The sequence below is a fragment of the Pongo abelii genome, chromosome 12 (assembly GCF_028885655.2).
Source record: "Pongo abelii isolate AG06213 chromosome 12, NHGRI_mPonAbe1-v2.0_pri, whole genome shotgun sequence".
NCBI classification, from domain to species: domain Eukaryota; kingdom Metazoa; phylum Chordata; class Mammalia; order Primates; family Hominidae; genus Pongo; species Pongo abelii.
The window spans coordinates 74,089,304-74,111,705 of record NC_071997.2 but is presented as its reverse complement, the minus strand read 5'-3'; the positions used below and the strand labels follow the sequence as shown (position 1 = coordinate 74,111,705).

Sequence of the window (22,402 nt, the reverse complement as noted above, 5' to 3'; positions counted from 1 at the left end):
GGAAGGTGACCGCTTCCACCTTTAAATATGGGGCTTGCAACTTAGCTCACACCCAACCAATCAGATAGTAAAGAGAGCTCACTAAAATGCTAATTAGGCAAAAACAGGAGGTAAAGAAATAGCCAATCATCTATTGCCTGAGAGCACAGCAGGAGGGACAATGATCGGCATATAAACCCAGGCATCTGAGCCAGCAACAGCTATGCTCTTTGGGTCCCCTCCCTTTGTATGGGAGCTCTGTCTTCACTCTATTAAATCTTGCAGCTGCACTCTCTTTTGGTCCATGTTTGTCACGGATGGAGCTGAGCTTTCGCTGGCCATCCACCACTGCTGTTTGCTGCTGTCACAGACCTGCTGCTGACTTCCATCCGTCCAGATCCGGCAAGGTGTCTGCTGTGCTCCTGATCCAGCGAGGCGCCCATTACCACTCCCAATCGGGCTAAAGGCTTGCCACTGTTCCTGCACGGCTAAGTGCCCGGGTTTGTCCTAATCAAGCTGAACACTAGTCACTGGGTTCCACGGTTCTCTTCCGTGACCCACGGCTTCTAATAGAGCTATTAACACTCATTGCATGGCCCAAGATTCCCTTCTTTGGAATCCCTGAGGCCAAGAACCCCAGGTCAGAGAACACGAGGCTTGCCACCATCTTGGAAGCAGCCTGCTGCCATTTTGGAAGCGGCCCACCACCATCTTGGGAGCTCTGGGAGCAAGGACCACCTTGTAACAATAGGCCAAATACTTTGCTGATAAGGTATGAAAGCCAATCCTCTCATTTCCACCTTAGACATTATATGCTGTCTATTCACGGGTGGAGGCTGGAGAAGTATAAAGGCACAAAAAAAAAAAAGCAGCAGAAATATATCTAGAGTGCTTAGAGCTGACTTCATCAAACGGTACTCTCAACTTTCAACATGCACATTAACTGGGGATTCAACTTTTAATGTGCACATGATTCTGATTCAATACATCTGATGAGATGCCTGGGATTCTATGTTTTCAAAAAGCTCCCAGGGGATGTGACTGTTTCTGCCCCAAGAACCACACTTTGAGCAGCCAGGGTTTAAATGATATTTTAGCACTAACATGGAGGAAAATAAAGTAGCCCCCACTAAGCAGCTAGGGCAGAAACTGATCAAGAGAGACACAGGATGCTATGCAAAGCCCAGATCTGACCTCCAGGTTTGGACACAAGTCATCTAATAAAGGATGTGGATGGCAGTGACCAATTAATGTGTACTGGACCTGGTTACTTGAAGGGTCCCACCATGGTGAACTTCACGGTTCTTAGGTGCCTTTAATTTTTTGGATCCCCAAACACAGTAATTCCAGGACAACTTAAAGCATATACATTTGTAAACATAGATATAAAGCAAAATTTCCATGGATCAGCAGGCTCTTTAGCTGTGATTTTGCTTTGGAATATAAGACTTTTCCTAGTGTTTAATGCAATAAAGAAATATTTATAGTAAGAAAATTGAATCTACTTAATTTTTGAAAGTTTAATTTTGTAAGGCATACATTATAATGAGTATTTTTGTGTGTGACAGAGCCTAGAAGCATTGTATTTGGATCAGAACTTAAATTTTAAAATAAAATACAAACTCTACACTAATATAGATTTTGCCTTCTGTAAAGTATGTTCAAAGTAAAAGTTGAAAAAATGTAACGTAGAGAAAGAGAAATAAGAACTAGAGAGTATATAATATAAAGTGAAGCAGATAAGGCAAATTAAAAGAAGGATTTTTTACAGGGGAAAAACAATTTCATTTTATTGTAAAGCCCTAAATGAATAAAAGAAGACTTTGAATGTGAAGATGATTAAAAAGACAAAATCATTAGCTAAAGATATTTACAAGTTTAGACTCTTTCATTTTGATTGTAATTTTAATTAGCTGGACACAGGGGGAGAAGAAAATGAAAGCCTACATCATCTACTTACTCTTTAAATTGCATTCCACCTTAATTTTCTGCCTTTCAGTTCTTAATTTTCTCTATTTTTGTTCTAAGTAATCTGGTTATCAGGCTAAAGTGATTTTTTTCTCAGCCAGGTTTAGCATTCAGTATTTGCATCTATGAACAAGAAAAAGTTCGCCCCATTGCTTTAGTTTTTATTCTTTCAATAGCAAAAACTCTCTACAGGTAACTTTTTTCAGTCTTTTGTTTATTCAGCAGGGGGCTTCGTATACCATGACAGTTAGATGACTAATAACAAAGGCTCCTATTTTCAAAATAATTATGCTCTATTTACAGTTTTCCACAAAATTTACTCATAAAATTTAGAAGGCAGTAAAGCCTTAAAAAGCTGTAGTTTTACTATTCATTAAAGCCATTTTTCTGTGTAGAAGCAAGTTGCTTGTGTCTTTATCTGATAAAATGGAAGCCAAAAATTCAGTATTAGTTAATCATGTTCAGGATTTGTGTATACGTGAATAAAAATTTTCAAACTTACATTGAACACCTCTGTTTAGAATAACCTACTTTCGAAAGAGTTTATCTTCAAGATATTATCTGGCTTTTTAGTAGGGCTATTTATTTTGCATTTGTTAAAGAAAACAAGGCTGGGTGTGGTGGTGGGTGCCTGTAATCCCAGCTACTAGGGAGTATGAAGCAGGAGAATCACTTGAACCCAGGAGGTGGAGATTGCAGTGAGCCGAGATCGTGTCACTGCACTCCAGCCTGGGTGACAGAGCAAGACTCATTCTGAAAGGAAAGGGAAGCAAAGGAGAGGGGAGGGGAGGGGAGGGGACAAAATTAGCATAGCTAACCATGTATTATGTGTTGTTCAGTTTGTCCCCTCTTCCAAAACATATTCACTCAAATAATGTAAAGGAACAATGTTGAAGCGTCTTGAGGTCTAAGGATGAAAGGCACTATTTAAGTGGTGGTGACAATTATCATTATTATTATTCTGCCATAGATAAAAGTTAAAATTGGCTTTTAAAACTATTGTGGACAATTTCATTTTGCTTCCCCATAAGTCAGAAACAAAGTATGTAGTTCTCAGCACATGAGCTATATACTCAAACTAGAAGTAGTAGGGAGTATAAAAGGAATTATCCTAGTAATTAAATACCCACAAATAAAGCATTAATTGCCGATCGTAGCCAACCAGGATGGTTGTTAAGGGACAGCTAGAAAACTCAGCTCTACCTCATTAGTTGTCTTCTGTCTAAAATTCTAAAATATATTTGTATTTTTTTAAAAGCCTTTCTCACCTTAAAGTACAAATGTTCCTTGAGAGACATGATGCTTTGAAGCTTATAATTGTGGCATGATTTTATTTTATTTTATTTTACTTTATTTACTTATTTATTTCGAGACGGACTCTTACTCTGTCACCCAGGCTGGAGTGCAGTGGTGCAATCTCAGCTCACTGCAACCTCCACCTCATGGGTTCAAGCGATTCTCCTGCCTCAGCCTCCCAAGTAGCTGGGGTTACAAGTGCATGCCACTGTGCCTAATTTTTGTATTACTAGTAGTGGCAGGGTTTTGTCATGTTTGCCAGGCTGGTCTTGAACTTCTGACCTCAAATGATCTGCCCAACTCAGCCTCCCGAACTGCTGGAATTACAGGCATGAGCCACCACACCTGGCTAGTTGTGTGATTTTAATGAGTATGAGCTCCATATATTTTCTAGACAAAGAGTTTGAGAATAGGGTAGAATAACAGAGAGGAACTAAGAAGTTGAGAGAGAATTAGAGGGGGTTGCAAGGGTGAAAAATCTGCAGAAAATGAAATACAAGAGCAAAAGAGACAAAGTTCCTAATCTTGTCCAAGATTGTGATAAGAATTAACATTAAAATTATTAGAAAGTGTCAACAAGAAATGCCATAAAATCCCTTTCTCTGGAAGTCTTTTAAAATAGAATAGTTGGGTCTTTCCAGCATGGTTTAGATGTACCACTGAATATAAGGTGATGACATTAATTGTCCTGTCTAGGATTAATATCTCTCTGAAATGCATCATACCTTTTCTTTAATGCAATATTGGGATGTTGTACCAATTTGTTTATAATTTGGATACACTGAAGCAGCACTGAGATTTTATTCCAATATTTCTTATCTTGCTACTCTTGTCCATTTCGCCTAACAGTTATTGCTCAGTGTTCAGACTCTTGCTTCAAAATCAACTGAAGTGCTTTGTAAGTATATAGATTCTTGAGGCCCCATCCTTTTTGGGGGGTCAAATAACCCAATTTGTGAATCCTCAGAGGCCTGCTAAGATGAGGGAGGGACATGTTTTCAGAGTTAGAGAGTCAAACAGAGAGTGGCAAGGCAGAGTATTCTCCAACAAGATGATATTACTGTCGTCTGGTGGGGGTTCCCACCAGGTACATTTCTCAACCTGGGTTGGGTGTGTACCCTCCAACTCTGTAGCACCCCCCACCACTCTAGTTACAACACTTAGGAACACTGCATTGTATTTTATTGTTTAGTTGGGTAGCCCTTCTTAGCTCTCATATTAATAGAGGGCCATGTGTTTCTTGTTTACTTTTAAGTCTCCAGAATCTAGTACTGTTTCTGAAACACGGCAAGTGCTCAAATAATATGTGTTGAATAAAAGAATAAATCAATGAATAAATAAAGAAGTGCTGGTCGAGTAAATTAAAAAGACACACAAAAAAGGAAAAAGAATGTATGTATCTTGCTAGCAAAATGAAACAGAAAAACAATATCAGTAACTAACAATTATTAAATTCTTATTATGTGTCAGGAGTTCTAAGTACTTTAAATGTCGTATTTAATTAATACAACTGTATAAGTAGAATGCTATTATTATTAGATTTTTCAGAATAAAGGAAGGTCCAGTTACTTGCCCACAATCACACATCTAGTAAGACAGGACTAGAGCTGAAACCAAGGCAGCTGGACTCTTGAACCCATGCTCTAAGCTATTAATCCATGTAATGTAGACAGTGATAAAGGTACTGTGCTAGGAGTGGTGGAGGATGCTAAGAATCAGCTCCTGCTTTCAAGGGGGCTTACAATAATTAACAATACATGTTTATCTGAATAATTGGCTCTCCCTTTTTCTTTGCAATTTAAGAGAAGAGAGACAGAAAACAGGGAGGCAAGGATGAAGAAAGGAAGAAAAGAAGGAAATAAGGAAGGAAGGGAAAAGGAAGGAAGGAAGGAAGGAAAGGAAGGAAGAAAAGAAGGAATGATGGAAGGAAGAAAAGAAGGAATGATGGAAGGAAGGAACGGAGGGTAGGATAGGGAAACAGCCCTAGTTCTTCAACAGGTTTTTGATCCAATTTACGCCTGTTTGATTCTGTTCCAGACAAGGAACAGTGAACAAAAAACTCTCAAGCTAGCACTTAAACCCACAAAAACTTTTCACCATTCTTTGAGTATTAAAAAAATCCAACTTCTAACACAAAGAAATGATAAATGTTTGAGATGATGGATATGCCAGCTACCCTGATCTGATCACTGTACATTATATGTATCGAAACATCACTATGCACCCTAAGAATATATAGAATTATTATTTGTCAGTTTAAGACAGTATTTTTAATAGGAGAATTTGTCTCTATTAGAAAAAGGAATCTGTCCTTTGTTAATAACTTGAAAGAAAAAAAATTTGCTGCCAAAACACCCAACACCTACTTTATATGTGTATAACATATTTAAATTTATATGTATGTATAATATATATTTCATTTTTTCCTAGACTAATCTTACACTATAAATTTCAACATTACCATGATAGCATTTACATATATTCTAAAACTATCCAGTGATGGGTGGCATAAAATAGCTAAGTCATTTTTACTGAGGATCATAAAATCTTAGAAGAATTTAGTTTGAAATCTGTAAACAAAAATTGCAAAAGTTAATATAAGGTAGAAAAAGAGAAATAAATTTTGACTTATTAGAGAAAAGGGTTCAGGTGCAGGATGAAACATATCAAAGGCATGTGAAATGTCATTACTTTGAAAAAAATAAAAGGATGACAGGTTTAGAAAATTAACCATCAAATTACATTTTTTTAAGAGGGGCAGTTAAAATGTTGATGAACAAATATAAGATGATGACTCAGGGGCACTAAAAATACAAAATGTGTGGGTTCTACTAGATAATACAATAAGTACTGGGAGTTTCACTTTATAACCCATTGTGATTAAACAGCATACTGCTGAAAACGCAGATGTGATACTACCATAGTAAAACCAGCCTTTTAAAAGATGTTTCTAATTAAATCATGAAAAATCAAAAAGAAAATGTTGAGAGAAGCCATTCTGAAGATTTTATTAATGGTGCATTCATGGAGAGGGCTTTATTAGATTTGAACTAGCAAATGCTAATGCTAGTGTACAAAATGATAGATAAGCATTTTTCCCCTTAAAAAGTTATTTCTTCCAGGGTAAAATGTTTTCTTGTAATATAAGCATCCTTTGATTCAGTTAAATTCTAGTAATGAGGTATTCGACAATTTGAGTTAATAATACTTTAATTAATCCATACCTGTATGTGATCTAGATGTGTTTATTGTTGCCATTTCTCACTCGGAATTTTACTGCTAAATAGAGGACTCCTTTTAATATTCAAATAGCTTATATCAGGAGTCCAGAAGTCATTGGCTTTACTCGATTTTAATATCAAAACATCAGGTGTAAATTGATCCATTGTAGAAGCTCTTGTTAAATGCTTTCTAGTCAGAGCACAGTGGCTCAGTGGCTCACACTGTAATCACAACAATTTGGGAGGTTGAGGTAGGAGGACTGATTGAGCCCAGGAGCTTGAAACCAGCCTGGGCAACAAACACAGTGGGACCCTGACTCCATGTGCATCTTTAGTTCCAGCTACTCTGGAGGCTGAAGTGGGAGGATCACTTGAGCCTGGGAGATGGAGGCTGCAGTGAGCCGTGGTCTTGCCACTGCACTCCAGCCTGAGAGATAGAGCGAGACTTTGTCTCTAAATAAATAAATAAATAAATAAAATGATTTCTAAGGAAACCCAGGGAAGACCTAAATTAAGATTAACGCATGAAATACATGAATAATTCCAGAAGATGAAAGGTAGATTTCTTGTTTTGAACACTATTATCTCCTCATTCACCTGGCTAATTACTCACTATCCTTCAAAACTTAGCTCAAAATTCACCATAGCTGGGAACCTTTTCCTAATTCCTTCTCTTTTGCCTTCTAGATGCTCCCCTATCAACTTGTGGATATCTTGCTCTTTGCAGAATGATAGTCTCTTACCTGCAATTATAAAATCTAAAAAACTCTAAAAACCAGAAGCCTTTTTGTTTGGTGCAAATTTACTTGGGGGTAAAACTTGACCCATAAATTTATTTGCAGAAATAGTAAAATGTTTGTTTGATTATGACAGTGCTTCCCCAGACCATACAAAGAGGTTAGCATAATATATGGCATATGCACACTATAGTTCACCCTTGGTATCCTTGGGGGATTGGTTCCAGGAACCCCTACATAAAAATCCTCAGAAGCTCAAGTTCTTTATATACAATGGCATAGCATTTGCAGATGACCAGTACACACCATCCCATATACTTTAAATCATCTCTAAATTATTTAAAATACCTAATACAATGTGAATGTTCTGTAAATAGTTGTTACACTTTTTGGAAATTTGTGGGTTTTTTTTTGTTGTACCATTATTATTATTTTCCCAAATATTTCTAATCACGGTTGAATCCGCAGATGTGGAACCCACAGATACAGAGGACCAATTGTAGTATTTTTTTAAAATGCTCTCAGATTTTAGAGGTTCCATTGAGGCTTGAGACCTCAATGCCATCTCACAATTCTTAAATTGCACCCTACCAGCTCCATTTCCCATTTGGATTCCATGACTCTTCAACATCTTACCATTTTCTTTAATTTTCTTACCCAAATGAACTTGCCTTCTATTTTGCAGAAAAAATAAAGCTATGAGGTTTGAGATCCCAACCAATTCATTGGCCATCCCCTGCCCTCATGACCACTAGTTGATCTATACCTGCCACTCATTCTTAGTTGCTTTTCTGAAGTCTCAGGGGTGTAGGGGGGGAAAGTAACATATTTTTCTCACCCATCACAAGAGTCATGGTTCAGGCATCTATAATAAAAGACAGACTGAGAAGCAAAAAGCTCACAAATGTATTTAATATAAATTTTATGCAACTCACAAGCTTTTGGAAATAAAGACCTAAAGAAACAGAAAAAACAATGTGATATAGTTTGGCTGTATCCCCACCCAAATCTCATCTTGAATTGTAGTTCACATAATCCCCATGTGTAGTGGGAGGGACCCAATGGGACGTAATTGAATGATGGGAGTAGTTACCCCCATGCTGCTGTTCTCATTATAGTGAGTGAGTTCTCACTAGATTTGATGGTTTTTTAAGGGGCTTTTCCCCCTTTTCCTCAACACTTCTCCTTCGTGCCACCATGTGAAGAAAGACGTGTTTGTTTCCCCTTCTGCCATAATTGTACGTTTTCTTAGGCCACCCCAGCCATGCTGAACTGTGAGTCAATTAAACCTCTGTCTTTTATAAACTATCCAGTCTTGGGTATGTCTTTATTAAGAGCATGAAAATGGCCTAATACACTATCTATTTTATGTTCAGATTTGATTAAGAGTGGACAACAGTATAGAATTATGATTGGACAAAAGGAAGTATGATCTAATGGTAATAAACCAGGGGGAACTTAGCAAGGCCTGTTTGTACAAATTCTTCTTTGTATCTCTGTGTCTTCATTCTTTCCTCTGGGTATAGGGAGGACCCCTCTGGAATGAGTGTCTTATGACCTACTTTAAAGGATGGTCAGAGAATTATTTTATAGTCTGCTTCAGGGGAGAGCCACAGGAGAAGGTCAGAAAGACCTTCCTGCTTCTACTCTTTTCTCAAGTGCCAGGGTGCCAAATTTGGGGATAGTGTGTCCTGAACCCTGTCAAAGGTTAAAGTCTACTTCCCCAGTTTAAAACCTACATTTCTTATTCTTTAGATCTTAGTACTTACTGTCTACTCCAAAATTGTACTCTTTTGTTATTTCCATGCTTTATTTTCTCTTATATGTTTTTATTGTCCTATAAATATGTTCAACTGTCTCCAAGTCTTAAAGTACACCCCCCGCCCACCAATTCCACATCCTATGCTCTCTCCTACTTACTTCTCCCACTCTCCTGTATTGCTTTATCAAAAGTCGCTTTTAAAGAGGACATAATTCTTGCCTCCTCTATGACTTTCTAATACTCAAACTTCCTGCAATTAGGTTCTGCAGGGACTAGTGTTGGAAAACATTACCAATGATGTCCAGATAATCAAGTCCAATGGTCATGTTTGTTCCATATCTAAATGAATCCCCCTATGCCATTTAACACTATTGACATTTTCTTGAAACTCTCTACCCTTTGGTTGACATTTTACTGTTATTTCATTCTCTCCCACCTCTGTTCATTCCTTTTTCATTTCTTTGGGATTATTTCTTCTTGCCTGTCTCTTTCATACTGCTGCCCCACAAAGTTCCAGTTTTTACTCACAGTTGTTCATTTTTTTCTTTTATAAATTCTTTGTGTAAATGTGTGGCAATCTCATCATGTTCATGACTTCAATTCTTATAATGCTAATGGCCTCAATAAATGTATCTTCAATCCTAATCTATTCCCTCTCCTTTATATTTATAGATGCAACTGCCTATCAATCATACTTCTTTAGATGTCTTATAATCACAATATATGTAACATGTCCTAAACTGAACTCGACTCCCACCTCCACCCCCATATTTCTTATTTATTCCTGCCACATCTATAGCAATGATGCTATATCCAAAACACAATCTAATTTTGTTATGCCTCTGCTTAACCTTTCCTGGCTCTTCATTCATTACCTAAAATCAGAACTTCTTAACTGGCATATCATGAGACCCTCCTTGATCTGCACTTCCTTACCAATTTCCCTGGTCTCATCTCCAGCCACTCCGAGCTTCATGGTTTAAACATTGGGAACTCTAAGCTGCTTATAGTTTTCCATGTTCTCTGTGCTGTTTTATGATCTGCACATTTGTTCGTGCTTTTTCTACAGCCTGAAATGCTATTCCAACTTTTCTTACTCTGTATAGTTCTTATTAATCTTTCAAAATCCCAGACATTATTTCATCTAGGAAACAACTTTTATTAACCAGTGATTTTGAGAATAGGAAAAGCCAAAGTGATTTACTTCCAAAGGCAAGATCTGCAAGCCTAGTGTTGGGTGATTTTTATTTTATATTTTTATTTATTTTGTTTGAGACAGAGTCTCATTCTGTTGCCCAGGCCGGAGTGCAGTGGCACGATCTCAGCTCACTGCAACCTCCGTCTCCCAGGTTCAAGTGATTCTCTTGCCTCAGCCTCCCAAAAAGCTGGGATTACAGATGCCTGGCACCACGCCTGGCTAATTTTTATATTTTTAGTAGAGATGGTGTTTCGCCATGTTGGCCAGGCTGGTCTCAAACTCCTGACTTCAAGTGATCCACCTGCCTAGGCCTCCCAAAGTGCTGGGATTACAGGCGTGAGCCATCGCACCCAGGCCAATATTTTAAATATCCTCAATGCTCCTTTGTTTGTATTTCAGAAGCGTGCAATGATTATTGAGGGCTCATTCAAGAACAGCTGTTGCAAAAGCAGTATTTTATTCTTCAATACTATTATGATAATATATTTGCATACCTACCTCTTTCTAGGTTTTGTTTCCATTTCCTTACATCTTTCACTTGGGAACAAAAAATGTCTAGGTGTGAAGTAGATTAACTGTGCACCAGTTACCAAGTAGTCTGAGTCCAGTGAGACAGAACACCTCCACACATAAGTTACATCAAGTGGGTTTATTAGTTATCGATAGGTGGCAAGGGACAACAGAAGCCTTGGGTTCATTACCAGTCATTCCCTCAAGGCTCAGGAAAGCTGCCTGGGGAGCATGGAGTCTCAGCTGCAGGTGTCCCACTTGTGCCACAGCTGAGGGACTCCAGAAAACATCTAGCTCTGGGTTTTGTACCTCAGGAACATGTGACACACTGGGCTAAAGCACTGAAGGACATCCTCTCTCCAGGGTTGAACCGCAATAGAGCTTGGGCTATTCTGGTGAATCCTTTCCTATCTTAGGATGTTGCATTTCCAGATCATTCTACAGTTATTCTTGAGAACTACAAGAAAGAAAGGGGGAAGAACTTGGTTGGTATAAGGCTACTTGGAGAACTGTTCTACACTAGGCCAAAAGTTTGTTTTTATGTCTTTCTCTTTTTATATACATATAGCTAAATTATTTCCAGAGTTGTACAAATCTGTAATACCACAAGCAGAGTTTGACTGCATTTTCCCCAACACTGAGTATTTTTATTAACATTTTCTTTTGCTTTTGTTAATGCTTAATAGTGAAACAGAGCAGAGTATTTTTGTGTTAATTTGGATAATTTGCATACTCATGATACTGTTCATTTTCCCATATATTTTTTATTAGTGATAGTTCTTTGTTTTGCCATCATATTTTAATTTTCATGAGTTCTTCTTGTTCTCTGAATTACCCTCCTTTTTAAATAGCATTCTGTTTATACCTTATGCTTACAGTATTTTCTGAAATATTTGTGAGGTATTATTGAGATTGTTTTTTTTTTCTTTATTTTCTTCAGCTTGAACCCTATACTTCTTTGATGGTCATTTCTTTCTGCTTGTACTTGTTGATCATTCTCTTTCATAATACATGCTTCACTCAATTCCAAGTGATTCCTTCTTATCCATCGATGTTTCAGAATTTGACAATAAAAATAAGTGACTGTGTGCTGTGTACGTGAGCAGTTTATCCACTGGCATGCTTTGCTTTAGGGTGAGTAGGGTAAGTAGGGTGGAGAGTGAGTAGGGTGAAAGCCAGCCATCATGCTGGGAGGCCCTAAAGCAACAAAAGAAGGCTTTGCTCTGGAACAGCCTTATCACACTCCTGAATTCTTCCCAGAGAAGTGGTTCATTTTCTTTGGAAAAGGAAACACTGATCTTGTTTTCTTTTTAACTTGGGAAATAAAAGCTTGACTTCTGAGGATTCTGCTTGCATGTGTATGTGTATGAAGGAAAGGGTGAGATGGGGGTGGAGAGAGACAACAGTGACTGAATTCTGTGTACACCCTGTCTATGAACCCCTGTCTTTAGAGTCCCATGTGTCATTCATGGGGTTTTGGAGGCCAGCTTCTCTCTGGGGCTCAGTAGGGCAGATCAGTCAGCCGGTTCTGTACTTTCTAGGTTCAGGCTCCCCCTTTGCTCTTTCATCAGTAACCACTCTTTCACTCACTTTCTATTTCGCAAAAATTGGTTGAAATTTCTCATCCACTATCTCTTTATTATGATGATATTTACCTGGATTTTCCTTCTGGGACATTGTTGCCCACATAATGTGCTTTTATTTTCCCCTCAAATTAAGATGTTTGTAGTTTTAATTCACTGGCTTTTTAAAACTAAGGAATTAACACATTTAAGTTCATATGTGATACAAATATTTTTGTCATCTTTTTACTTTGGTTTATTTTGATGTAAAGAAAGTTTTAAATTTCATGTAGTCATCTCTCAGTCTTTCCTACACATATTTTTCTTCTATTGAATGTATATTTGGAAAATTCTACTTATTTCAGATATTTGCTTCTGGTAAATTATGTGTTCTTTTGGATTTTCAGTGTTTTATTTTTAATAATAAATATTTCATCTGTCTAAATGTATTTTGGTATATGGCAAATTTTCAAACCTTTTTGTTTTCTTTTTAGTAGAAAAAATTTTTTCAAACAGAATCTTAGATGGAAGTTTAATTTATAAAAATTGGAAAGTTGGCCAGGTGCAGTGGCCTGTAATCCCAGCACTCTGGGAGTCTGAGGCAGGAGGATTGCTTCAGCCCAAGAGCTCAAAACCAGTCTGGGCAACATCATAAGACCCCGCTTTTTAAAAAAATTAAAAATCAGAGGAGCACGGTGGCACATGCCTTTAGTATCAGCTACTCAGAGGCTGAAGTGGGAGGTCACTTGAGCCCTGGAGGTCAAGGCTGCAGTGAGCCATAATCACACTACCGCACTCCACTCCAGCCTGGGTGACAGAGTGAGACCCTGTCTCAAAAAAAAAAAAAAAAAAAAAAAAAAGGAAAGTGAAATGGTCTAAGTGAATTTGTGTGAGAATGCAAATTCAATCAGCCCATCTGATTCTTTCAACCATGGTCCTATATTTGAAGTATTGTTAGTTTTTCAGAAGTAAATTTAAAAACAGTGGTTGGTATATGGTATAAAGTAAAAGTCAAAATTGATCCTATTCCTGAATTGCCAACCAATTATCTAAAAACTAATTATTGGTAAGCTCTTTTTTCCTGATTGAGTTGGAAAACGCCTTTCATATATTAATTTACTACCCATCATAGATTCTATTTTAGGGATATCTTTCCATTCCATTGACCTCTCTGTCTACTTTTATACCAGAATTCTACTGTTTTAATTAGTATAGAGTTACGTGTGTCCATTTGTAGTAAGTCTGTGTGTTATTCTACTTGCATTGCTCTAAAGAAATACCCGAGGCTGGGTAATTTATTAGGAAAAGAAGTTTATTTTTGCTCATGGTTTTACAGGCTGTACAAAAAGCATGGTGCTTGCATCTATTCCTGGCAAGGCCTCAGGAAACTTACAATCATGGTGGAAGGTGAAGGGGGAGTGGTCATTACCCATGGCATGAGCAGGAGCAAGAGAGATAATGAGGAAGTCTCAGAGTCTTTTAAACAACAAGATCTCACGTGAGCACATAGAGGGAGAACTCACTCATTACTGTGAGGATGGCACCAAGTTATTCATGAGGGATCTTTCCCCATGACCCGGACACCTCTCACAAGGCCCCAGCTTCAATATTGGGGATTACATTTCAACATATTTGGAGGAGACAAACACACACTATATCAAGCTGATTCCCTTTCTTTCTTCCTCTCTTTCTTTCTTTCTTTCCTTCTTTCTCTCCTTCCTTCCTTCCTTTCTTCCTTCCTTCCTTCCCTCTTTCTTTCAAATCATCGTAACTTATATTTTCAAAGAATGGTCCTAGTTTCCTGGTTCGCTCTACCTTATCTAGTCAGGTGCACAGGGAAAGTCAGGTCACCTACACAAAATGTGGTCAACCCGTACAATCTTAGGGGTATTGATATTTTAATTCTGTAGTTAATTTTAGAACCATTTTTACTGATTTCCCTATATTACAGCATTTAACTCATTTGTCTTTCAAAGACTAGTAAACCTTAATTTGCTTTAGCAGCTCTGAATGGACTTTTATTGTTTCTTACCACTGCCTTTCAACTCATGTAATTTGAAAACTAAATGCAAACTGTAAAACTCAATCAATCTGGTAGTATTCTTTTAATATCAATTTTTATATAATTAGCCTCCAAACTGTGTTCAATTACTAACAATTAATCTTATGCACTTTCAGGGACAACACTAATTTCACACCTAGCAGCATTTAAAAGAAAGGTAGTGCGAATACCATAGGGAAAAAGTCCCTCCCCAAGGAGTTATGCTTTATTATCACTGACTAGAGAATAAAAGTGCTTTCCCATTGCAGTCTACTGTAGGGGCCCACATTTTCTTTAACTGTAGACCAGGAGAATTATGTAACAAACACACAAGCAAAATCACGCATACTTTAATTACAGTTTTCAGTGAGATCGCTAGCCTTTTAAAAATGATCCTTAAAGTTCTATGTTCTTTTGACAATTTTCTCGAGTTAGTATTTTTATCAATGCTATATGGTTAATTGCCCCATTAAGGCTGACTGTGAGAAACCAAACAACGGAACCATGTTGGGACAAAGAATGAGAACAACAACAGCTGAAGGTAGAAAATTGTAGAAAACTTCTTATCATAGAAGAAATGCTGTTAGAAATCAAGAAATTCCCCAAACAGAATGTAGTCAGTGCTTAATACATGTTATAATACGGAATAGCTTTTTAAATATATATTACTGACTTTTTTCTTTTAATAGTGCCAATTTCCAATTGACAAATTACACTGTATCTTAATACTGACATCTATATGTAACTCCCTTAATATTTGCTATCTAAAGATCATATCATGTCTGAATCATATGAAAGTAATTTTTTAAAATATCACTTTAGTTTCTTCTAATAATTCAAGGTCAACTACAATGAATAAACCAAGGTTTAAACTATTTCCTAGTGTCAAAAATATAATGAATACATGTTGGATTATATGACGGTATTTAGCAAAAGTGCACACATATCTGTTTACTTTGGTATTTCATGATTTTGACCTTTTAGGTGCTTCTTGTTAGTAACTGGTTGATGAGGAGTTGTAGCCAATTTTAATGTTTGTAATTCATACTCAGATATGCAAATTGATGAGCACATTATAAATTTTTTAAATTATCGGAACAATTTATAGTGCAAAGTGGCTTTGCTCCAGGGGCTAAGCAGTGGCCTGGGAACTCAGAGCTGTGCATTTTAATTTTGATTAACTCTCAGTGTGACCACAGGCAAGTGCCTTAATCTCCCTGTATCTTGGATTATTCATCTATAATATGAATGTAACAATTTTCTTGCTGTAGCTAAAGTGAGGAATAACTATGAAGCATAGAGTGGCTTAAAACTAAAGAGCACTATATATATCACACAAAAGACCAATATGAGGCTAAAGATTTTATGGGTTTAATAAACATAAGTGTTATGTCATTCACACAAAGATAAGACAAATGGCCCAACATGAAAACTATGGAAATCACCATATCTCAATCTAGACATTTTATTAAAATGTACTTAGCATAAGAAATAAACATTTGTAATGGTGTCAGACTTATGTGGACATTCATTATTAAATAAACTTTTTTCCTTATTCTGTTTTCTTCAATGCTATATACATCTTTCAAAAGTATAATAATGAATTTTAAAATGCTTTACTAGATACAGTCTTTAAAAGAAATCTTGCTTTTTCTCTCCCTAACAATGAGTAGGTTTCCATTAGGCATTTTAACTTTATACCAGGAAAACAAAAATTATACAAAGGCATTCAGCTTAAAGTAAGTCATTAGAAAACAAGACTCAAATTCACAGTAATTCATAGCAAGGGGTAAATTTGTATTTTTCAACTCACCTAGTTGTTCCACCTGTTAAATAATATACTGTATCCTGAGAGCCACAGATACATAGGTGCAACTGGTGAGTTGATGATGGAATTTGAGTCTCTTTACTTCTCCATATATTGAAACATCAATCTTTTTAGCTTAATAAATAGTTCTGCAACACTGAATTTCAGCAGGGAGGCCATTCTCCAGTTGTGTAGGAATACAATTTGGGTTCTAGTGTCTTCCCAAGCCTCCCTTGCATTGGGAAGCCAATATTTAGAAAGCTGTAGCAAACTAACACCTGTTAGACATAAATCACATGCAGAAATCTACAACTGGACAAGTTCAGGAAGATGTAATAGATCAAATCCATGAAGAACCTCACAATGAATTAGGAAAATCTTAAACTTAATCCTATAACCTGACCGGCAGTCAGCAGACTGACTTATGGAGAGCTGTAATGTGGGAATTAGAATGAATGCCAGATGGCTTCTGGAAGTCAAATTTGAGAGAGAGAAAAAAAAGAATAAACTGCATTTGATGATAAGCACAGGGAGGGAGGCTGACAAGGAAAATGCGGTCACAAAATAACACACAAGGATGAACTAATATTTTACACTGTATTCTCTTTCTTTTGTTTCTCCCAGCCAGCTTGACAGAAAGTAGTAATGTTTGACTAGTCACAAGCCTAATACCAGATGCCAGTTTGAACAGGTGCAAAAACAAAGAACAGAACACTTCCATTTGGAACATCAGCTCTTTATGTAGTCCTTGATATGTTTTGTGGGAACTCACCTACTAAGTTTCTTATTGCTATTTCCCTGATTGGGAGAAGTTCTATTTGATGAATACATAGCATATTCTGTTAGTCAATGGAAACAATTAAATAGGGGGAATGACCAATTTATCTAGGACTTAGTCTAATTCAAACAGTCCACCATCATGAGATGGTATCAGTGCTGGAATTTTAAGATCACCTGGGTAGAAGAAAATGTGCCTGTTACCTGTTACCTGTTACAATTACCACACAATTGTAACGCATTACAACATTCTTTTACTTGTGAAAGATAGTGGAAATTGGCACTGCCAATTATCAGTGTTAAATGTATGACCAATCAGTATGAAGGCCACAAACAAACCAGCAGCTTGTTCCATAGAGTCAGTTGGTAAATTGGATGCGGGAAGACAGAGGAACACACTATCCCTGCTCTGTAGGTGGTCTCTGTTTCATTAGATTTCCAATTGATGTTGCTGCACAGTAATCCAAAAATGTGTGATGGGAACATCACTCTCATTTTTCATTAACACCCCCTCGCAAATGTACTGGAGGCAGGTACAAAACAATGATTTTGCCAGCCTTACTTTTATCCTTTTGGAGACTATTTCTTATCCAACATCGCTGCTGGATGCTTCGTTTCTCCTTGTTTAGAATCACCGTAGTGACTCAACACTGTTTGACATGATCAACTTCCTTTAGGATGCTGTGGAAAGAGTGAGAGAGCTGCTAATCTTTAAAAGACAAGTGATTTAGGAAAATCAGCTTATATACAATAATGAATATTGACATGACTACAAGAGAGGTGAGAAAACTAAAAATAGAGATGATGCCTATTGTTTCAGGAAATCTACCAGCAATGTATAAAGCATGGAATTTTTGAGAGATCTTAGAGATCATCCTGACTGAATTTTCATTTTATAAATGGGGGAATTGTGGCTCATATTGGCTCTAGCTTTCACAAAGCAAAGCAATTACTGGCAAAAGCTAAGTCTGGAAAGCACAATCTATGACTTGTGCTCTATTCAGTATACCATGTTCAGTCTATAATATGTGGATGCAGATAACTACAAGAACTACACAATTCACATCTTCTGCTTCCTTAAGCCTATATCATAGCTTTTATTAATACAGTTTCATCAAGTTATTATCTAAAATATTCTTCAATTTGTAGTTTTTGGAGAAATCATTCAGCATTATGCTATAAGTAGTAGTGTTAATTTCCTGGTAGAAAGTGTTACACTTTTTAGGTCGATTTCCTGAGACATTAAGCTCATCTGTTTTTCTTTGTATTACCTAACTTCAGTTCCTGTGTTATTATTAGCTTGAAAGCCTGCCCTGAATCCTCATCTATTGATGGAGATGGTGTCATCTTGCCTTGATTGTATCCAGAAGCTTCATCCCCAAGATAAAGGATGGACACCTCTCAGATGACCAGCTTCTTTTGCTTGACTCTAGAGAAGGTTGCTTTCTGCATTCTGGTAACTGCCCTCTGTCTATGTGATTAGACTTGTTGGTTGCAGTGCTTTCTGGAGTAATGAAGGGATCCAGTGCACAGGGTTTAACTTACTGGGCACAATCTCTAAGCCAACTCTGCCTGAATGGGTCCCCTGTTTTTTCTCTTCTGCTCTTGCTGAACCATATCTCTCTTCCTTGTGCTCCTGGGAATTTCTTGATCTGGTAAGTGGAGAATCACCATGCCTCAGTCATAGGCAACATACACCCAGAATGTTGAATCATGACTTTTTTTTTTGCTCAGGATTATTTATCTAGCTACTTTGATAACTAATGTAATCATTCCAGAATATGAATCTCAAGAAAAAGAATGACTGATTTCAAACTATTTAAAATTATTCAGAATACTTGATATTTTATATGTACAAATACAGAATAGTTTATAGATATATCACAGTTTGCTAAAATTTTCCCATCAGTCTTATATTTATTTCTTTACCACAAATGCTAGGAGTAAATTTATTCTATTCATTGTGATTCATCTTTGTTCTATTTTAAGAGCATTGAGCCCTCATCACCAAAAAGAGAGTTCTAGAGGTAACGGTAACAGATAAGAAAAAATAGGTAGCAGGTTTTTGTTGTGTTTTCTTATTGTTGCTAAAAGTCGTGTGATTAACCACATCCTGTTTCTTATAGCAAGGGTAAATAAGAATATGCTAACCAAATAATCAAAACAAATGGTAAGTATACTAAGTGCATTACGGTGCTGCCAGACATATGTTAATTTCATTTGTAACATTCATCTGTCTTCTTAAAGTTGCTTGCAAAGTTATCAGCAAAAATATAAAAAACTAAATTATTAGTCAATTGAGGAACTTAAAAATAAAAAATGTAATAGCCACTCAGTTTCTTTGGAAAAGTGTTTCCTTGATTCCTGTCAATACAAATATTGTTTTTATGATATGATTAATGGAATGATTTAAAGATGGCTCTTTGTCATGCCACTTGGTTTAATGACATGCATGTATATTTTTAAATGTACCTTAATGAAATTATATATATATATCAATTTTTTAAGGATAATGTTCAAATAATGTTGCTTTGCTTATACTCTTTGCTTGAGTAAAAGGATTTATTGTGCACAGAGTGTGCATGGTGTGGATTAAACCTTCTGCTCTTATTAGAGGATTTCTCTATCAGGGCTGTATCTTTTATGAAACTTTAACATCCCCAGGCTCAGAGTCGCTTGGGAGGCAGTCAGGTCTAAAACAGGTGTTTCTGAAAATGTAATTCCATATTGACTATGTTATTAAAACTAATGAAAACTCGACTGAGAAAATGAATTTGGAGTTTAAATATTCAAACAGTGGAATTTGGGGCACAGCTATGTTGCCACAAAAACACACAAAACATAGGATTTGCCATAAATGATTTATGTCCCTTGTGGCAATAACAAAATAAGAAAGAAAATATATTTACATAATGAAAAGTTAGAGAATCAGTTAGCACCTGTAAAGCTGCAAGTAACAGAAAACTCAACTCAGGAATGTCCAACTGAGAAGGAGGATTGATTCTTCAAGCAAGGAAAATAAAGAGGTAGGGCAAACTTCAGGGCCACTTGATCCAGAGACTTCAGCTTGCCTCGAGTGCTTTTCTACCTCTCTAGTCAGTTCTTGTGGGTTCCAGGAAGGGCTCTACCCCATGACTGCTTCCCACTGTGGTGAGATGATGCTTCCAGCTTCAGTGGGATTCCATGCTTCTTCAATTCATGGGAGAAAAAGTTTTCAAGCAAGTCTATAGGTCTCTCCCAGAACTGGGAGTAGGGTCAACTTTCCCTAAAATTATGGATTATATAGCGAAGGGGTATGTAAGGATTATGTAGATATATAACACCTCCCCACTCACAAACACAATTTCATATTTATTTTTCTTTTGGATTCAGAGGGTATATGTGCAAGTTTGTTCAATGGATATAGAGTGTAATTGTGAGATTTGGGCTTCTAGTGTACCCATCACCCACATAGTGAATATTGAGGGTAACTTTTAACGCTCATCCTCCCCTCACCATCCCCCATTTTGGAGTGCCCAGTGTTTATTATTTCCATCGTTATGTCCACGTGTACCCTTTGTTTATCTCCCAATTATAAATGAGAACGTGTGGTAACAAACTCTTATTTCTGAATGAAGGGGGAATCTGATAGGTAATCAGTATTAATGCATTATAGAATTAGACAGAATTTTCAAGTTAGATTTCACATGTACCAGTGAGATGTATTAGCCCAGTGCCCATGATTTTAGTTAGGAAAATTATCAGGGAATCTAAAACCTTAAATCTTAGTATATGAAAGGAATTCCATTACAGTAATAATAATAAGAGATGTGTAAACTGAACATTATAAAACAAGGAATGTTGGAAAAATATAGAGTCATACATTTATTAACAATAATATTAAGGAAAGATATATTAAATACTTTCTATTTCTTGCTGGCATCACTTTAAATTTTCACATCCAATAACTCATCTCAGTGTTTTTTTTTCTTTCTTTCTTTTTAGGTCATGAAAAAAATGGAAACTCTCTCAAGGACTAACAATCAGAGCTGTCTGGTTGACAAGGGACGTTATGGTTGCAAGAAGACCCTGAAGCAAGGATTCTACATCAAAGATTCAGGGGCAATCTGAGTTTGCATTTAAGATCCTTCTGCCTATAGCGGTAGCTTATATGTTATGTTCAATTGACGTATAAACACTGTGAAGAAATATTCTATTACAACCTCTAATGACATTAGCATTGTATATTTCATAATGTAATTGTAGACAGAAAGTTGGTATATTTAATTCAAATTATGATTATTGTTTAAAAACAAAACTTGAAAATTCAGTTTATCTACATAATTGGCTTAAGTATTTGTTGCATACCTATTCCATACCAAGCAATGAGCAAGATGTTATAAAATAAAACATACAAAAACTATGTCCCTTTTTACAGGCTGATTTTTACCATTTTAAGTAAGAAATATAATCTAATGCCCTGAAGAGTTATTCAGTTTATATTGGGAATATCATTACTTTGAATAGAAGATTTTACAAAAATAGATTAAAACTGTGAGAAATTCTCAAAAAAATTAAATGACCATAATATTCTCATCTCAGAATAAGAGAAGTGATTTGGCTTAAGCTGTGGAAAATAAGTCCTTTAGAATCCACATTTCCAAGGAGTTGCAGTTGGCTTTGCATGTAGTGGCTACTCCTTTATAAAGCACACTTCTGTGTTCAAAGTCTGTAGCTAGGGGAAAGCAAATTTATCCTTCAGCTAAACAAAAGTTCAATGATAAGAAAGAAAGTACAGGAATTTGTGAGTATTTTTTTTTCTCTTTCTTCGTGCTTAGGGAATGCATGTGCATTTCTGCAGCAAAGAAGAAAATTAAAGGAAAACATTCTCCTCAAGAATCTTTCTTTGAATTTCATATGTAGACTCAGAAAACAGTGTTGTTAGTGCTGTTTATTCTGAGTAATACTTTTCAGTCAGATGTAAGCTGTTTTTCAATGTTTTGTTTTGGGGAAGGGTTTACTAATTTAACTAAAACTTTAAAAAGCAAATATAATAATTACAGTGAAACATGTGCTTCTGAACTAAATTTTCTGTTTGGTCAAATATCATTTGGATGGAATTTTTTCCCAGTCTCCATTTTCAAAATCAGTATAATTTGTGAAAAACTCTTTTGCTTATCAATATAACTAGACAACTAAAGTTCTAATCTGTCTAACACCTTAGCATTTTAATTTGTATTCATCTCCCTGTTGGTGATATATTGATATTCTTGTTTAATTAGTGGTATGAATGATAGAATCTGAGGTCTCAAATTATTTGCCAAAGTCACTGGGTTAACTCCTTAAAGCTGATCAGATGGGCTCTCTTTCTAACATCCTATTACAGGAGGTTTTTGTAAACTAGTGGTATAAACGATTATTTTTAGTTAAGAGAAGCCCCAGGAAAGATTAAAAAAATGGAATAAAGACATTCCAGTTCTTGATCTTATCTTTTTCTCATCTCAACCTTTAGAGAGTCTTGCTGGAAGAACACAAGGAAAGGCAGGAAGGCTTCTTACAGATCTT

The 22,402-nt window shown here is 36.4% G+C and overlaps 1 long non-coding RNA gene across 1 annotated transcript; it reads left to right on the top strand.

Moving 5' to 3' along the window:
• Positions 1-444: 444 nt before the first annotated feature.
• On the top strand, positions 445-20,993 carry LOC112131989 (uncharacterized). The gene is made up of 3 exons (XR_002913808.2): positions 445-751; positions 18,158-18,513; positions 20,843-20,993. It is a non-coding gene; the product is annotated as an uncharacterized LOC112131989 (long non-coding RNA).
• Positions 20,994-22,402: the final 1,409 nt, after the last annotated feature.